The sequence below is a fragment of the Solanum lycopersicum genome, chromosome 10 (genome assembly GCF_036512215.1).
Source record: "Solanum lycopersicum chromosome 10, SLM_r2.1".
Lineage (NCBI taxonomy): Eukaryota > Viridiplantae > Streptophyta > Magnoliopsida > Solanales > Solanaceae > Solanum > Solanum lycopersicum.
Window position 1 is genome coordinate 47320432 of NC_090809.1, and position 5203 is coordinate 47325634.

Genomic DNA, 5203 nt, shown 5'->3' on the forward strand with positions numbered 1-5203 from the left:
TATCAGTCTATCATTGGTGTTGAATCTCTTGTGTTGTTGCCATTCTTTGGAAGAAATTTGTGTTGTTCTCACCTTTTTTTAGTCATAGTACTCTTGATTTGTGTTCCATATGGATCCATCTTGTCTAGAAAAATATTTTAGCTCAACTCTTATTATTGCTACAATCATTACTTCATCTTCGGTCACGTTTCTACTTTCCTAAATTAAGTCAATGACAACAAATTCTTCAAGTAAATTTTTCTTCTTGCTAGTTAATTCTCCAAAAGCAGTTTTACTCCACTCTTTGAGCATTGATATTTTTAACTTGTTATTGAACCTGAAGTCGGGACATCCCTCAACTAAAATTCATTCCACTAGTTATTTAATTACCAACTTGCTTAAACCCTCCATAGAACCAATTTTTGAAATTTAAAATTGATTTGCTTTTCTCCCAATTTACACATTCTAGCATGATGGGTTTGTGGATTGAAGTAGCTCTATAAAAATCCTTTGTCTGATATTTCTGAAAGTGTCTTCTTATTCTAAGAATAAGAGGAACATGTCTTGTATAGCTTCACTAGGATGGTTGATGACTCTAATGAAAGTAAAATTATCTCCAATCAGATGGGGGGTTATGAAGTTCCATGTCCTCGATCCATTTAAAGAACGCATACATCACATTAGTTATTCTAAAGCACCATTTTATTTGTAACATAAATCAGATTGTATTGAAATCTCCACAAGTTACCCAAGAACCTTCAAAAAGTTGGCTACAAGCTGCGATTTCCTCCCATAATAATAATTTTTCACTTCTAATAGGTGGAGCATAGACACCAGTGAGGTACCACGTAAAAGAGTTGTGAGAATGGAAAAATTTAATGGTGATAGAGTGTTGCGTTATTTCCACCAGTATCCTTGACCAAACATTGTTGTCCCACATTATTACGACCCCCTTTGCATCCCACAACTTTGATTAAATGACATTTCATTCATCTACAAGGCCATAGTTGTTTGGCTTCTTCATCCCTCTCGACTTAAGCTTGTTTCTTTGAAATAATACACATAAGGAGCCTCACATTGAAATAAACTCTTACCAAGATTCCTATTTTCTATATTGTTGAGTACCATCACATTCCATTAAATTAGGTTTATATTCATTTGTAAGTGAGATTGAGAGTTTTCCCCCTATTTCTTACCCCTTCTACTTGGTTGAGACTGGATTGCAAATTCTTCAATTAATTATTGGTGAGTCTCTTACTTTTTCAAGTGGTGATTATCTTCTCCTACTCTTTCTGTTTTAGCGTCGCTTTTCCTTTATCTAGCTATATGAAAATGGCTAGTGTTTCCTCTTCTAAACCTTCAAAAGATACTCCATATGTATTGCTTATTTTAAGAATGTGAGAAATCACAAGTCTAAAGCCTCTATCTCAGCGTACTCTAGGGATGCAGGAGACTGGGTGGTAACTGATTGACATCGTGGACTGGCTATTGTTGCAAGTTGCACTTATCTGAGATGGGTGCATGCATGGTTGTACCCTCTACTTTTTCTTTGGGATGGTCATTAATCTTAGTCTTTTCACCTATATGAGGGGTAATCTCAAGTTTCATGGTCAAGGTTCCTTTCGATGTCACTTCAATCGATTTCTCTATATCTCCTGGGTCTACAAAGCAAGCTTTTAAAGTCATATATGATTCTAGGAATTTTGAGCCACAACTCTATTGTTCTCAAGTTAATTAAGAGTTTTAGGAGAGCTCTTCATCAGAAATTGAGTTATAGATGGGCTACAGAGTTCATAAAAAAATTTTGGATCTGATTTAATTTGGTCTCCAGAATTAAATTTAACCCACCCCGAAGAATTTAAATTGTCTGGGGATGTTGTCCCGTGTAACTCAGCATTAGCATGTGTTATCATTGTCAAATGTGACTCAAATTGGCATGTGTTGTCACTAACCCATGCTTAGCGTTGACATGTGCTATCATTGTTGAGTGTGTAGGTTGTAGACTGCCAGTATTTGTATCTACTGGATAAATATTCAATGACAATTAGGTAATGGGATGAAAAATTCTTCTATCTTTTATAGTTGTCATAGCTGAAGCTCATTCCAAATTTGCATAGAGAAGGTAATTCTACTAATTTCTATGGAGATATCCTTCGGCACCTTACTCCCGATTCATTGAATTTTGATTTTCGTCCATTAAAGTTGGCTCTAGATGGACATATCTTTATTTAATTTAATCCATCAGCCACAATGGTCTCGTACGATCTTGAAGGTTTTATGGTCCCATAGGTGAAGAAGGATCCTCACAATCCTAATCTACGTGGAACTTGGTTTTTCTGTTGAGTTGGATATACCCGACGATGGGTTCCACCATTGAAGCTTGAGTTGTATTTTGTTCAATAACCAATTGCTAGAAAGTAAATTCTCTATCATAATACTAGAGGCAAACCCGAAAAGAAAGAGGCCCCTTCCCGTTTGGTGTATGTTGAGGCCGTGCACCTGTTTCCATAGGTTGCTCTGCTTGTATCCCTCTTTTGTTTGGCATAAAATTCCTCATTTTCTCATCAGTTAAGGTCCAACAAGAGTTGAAAATCACTTCAGGCATGATAATGGATGACCTTCTCCTACCCCTTACTTTAATAAGACTAATGTATCTGTCAAGATTATTGAAGTTCCTAGCAAAGAAGATTTCTGACAGCGTTTCCTTCTTATTAAACCTTTTGACTACATTCCCATTCGTCTAAGAAGATTCAAAGAGAGTCTAGACAATCCAATGCATTATCTTCCTAGCGAAAGATTTTCTAGAGTCGCCGTCTCTACATCTTTTTGTCTAATCATTAAATTTTCCTAACTTAGTGCGGTCAATAGACTTGAATCCAACTGCAATATAGATTGAGTCCTCCCTCTTAGTAGGGGAGGAGAAGGGGGGAAGAGAATAGGGGGGAGGGAATCTGTTGATCAGAAGGATCATCGAGAGAGGGTTAGAGGGTTATTTGGAATGAATGTAGCATATTTTTGGGAATCCTGTCTTGGAGGAAGAAGAGTTCTTAATCCCAAAATAATTCAAGTTGAACCTCTTTTAATGTATAATCAACATCGCAAACTATGAGGACGAAGTAGGAGATAAGAAATGACTATGTTTATATTTGGAACAAGTGGGTTCCTTTTAAGGTTAATTTCTTCCTATGGAGGTTGTGGAAAAGGAGAATTTCTACTGATGATAATTTTAAAAAGGTGAAGAATCATCTAGTTTCAATATGTTTGTGTTGAGATAAAACCCATATTTTTCTAAAAGCCTCCTTGGCTAACAAGCTATGGAGAGAAATTTGCTAATTTCACAGATATACACAAAAAAGGAATGCATTTACAACAATTAATCATTACTTGGTGGAAATTCGAATTATTACCACAACTACAAGGAGTAATGAGAGCAATGCCAACAATAAACATGTGGACAATATGGAAGAGAAGAAGTAGTATAAAGCATAACGAAACACAACTTTTGGAGGGATGGTGATTCAAGTTCAAGAAATGGTTTGGAAGTTGGTGAAAACTCTATATCCTTAGATACATTTGGAGTCAAGTTTGTGGCTTAAAATTGTCAAAAAACTAAAGTGGCACAAGCCTAAACTGCATTACCATAGTCTTTATATGGAAACCCTTAAATACAAATAGATTTGAATGCAACATTGAGGGAGAATCCAAAGGGAACCCAAGGCTGAGTGTATAGGTCTTTTGTCAAAGGAACTCGCAAAGAAATCTGATCTATGCTAGGGATGCAGAAGTTGGAAATAATACTAACACAGAGATATAGTCAGTGGCAATCTATGAAGCATTGGAGTATTAATGGGAGAACAGGGTGATGGAAGAAACAATCAAAATAGACTCACTAAGTCTGATGAAAATAATAAGAGGGCAATGGAAGATACCTTAGGAGCTGGCGGAAAGAACAAATAATATAGGGATGAGATCACAACAATTTAATGCAAACATCACTCATATATTTGGAGAAGGTAATAATGTTGCAGACTTATTGGCTCATTAAGTAGTGGAACCAGAAGAAAGAAAGGAAAGCATATCAGGACACATATGAATATTGACAAATAATAAATATCAATATTGAGAATCAGATCAAGAATAATGAATTTTCAAAAATGAACATACCAAAAGCATATCTTCATAGGAAAGGAAAGCATATGACTACTGCAGATATTGAAAGATCTACATAGAATAGTATAATAATACAATATATATTCATATTGTAAAAGGGGACAGGTCAAGACATAAATGCTATATTTTACACTAACTACCACAAAGTTACATCAAATAAAGATAGAGACAAGTGGATCGGACATTACCGATAGAGCTTTAGAATGTTTCAAGGGAAAGATACATCACCAGATCTATATCTGAGCAAAATCACAAAAGAAAGGGATATCATTCAAAGATCATGCGGGTATAAGTGAAGGAGAAAATGAGGTAGAAATGAAAGCGAACTTACCAGGTAACAATGAAGACCACTCGAGCTCAAAAATAATTCAAAGGAGGAGGCAAAACTACTAGAATTTTCTTAGCCAATGCAGTGGAGAAGGTAGACGAAAGAGTATTGTGTACTCACCAAGGATAAGTAGAGATCGTACAAAATTAGGTATTTTGTATTTTCTTTATTATTGGGCCATGGGCCATTTTATATGTATGGACCACAATTTATTCAATAAACGACTCCAAGAAAAAAAATTATTTTAAAAAACTTGCATTATAGAGCTTGAAGTACTCATATATAAGCAACACCACATCAAACCTTTGGAGTTTTGCCACACTCAAAAGACTTTATCTTCGAAAAAAACTCTAGTTATACATGAAGAGTCACGAATAAGAAGTTGATGCCACAACAAAAAACTTATTCCTTTCAAAAAAAATTCTATACAATTCTTCAATTGGTAGTACCTAATTTCTTAGAGTAGTTAATTCCTAAATAATATTTTTATTACTTTCATAGATTATATAGGAGTTGATAGCCAAGATGAAAAAAACAAAAAATTGTCAAAAATTTCAAAAGGACACATCAATTTTATTAAAAAAAAAATAAATACAGAAAAATTGCTTTGTTGAAATAATTTTCCTCTGGACAATACTAAAGTCGTTACTCCATGAAAATTATAAAATTGTTGCCTAGCAACAATTGTATCCAAAACATGTTTGTTTTTCCCCTTATATCGTTGTA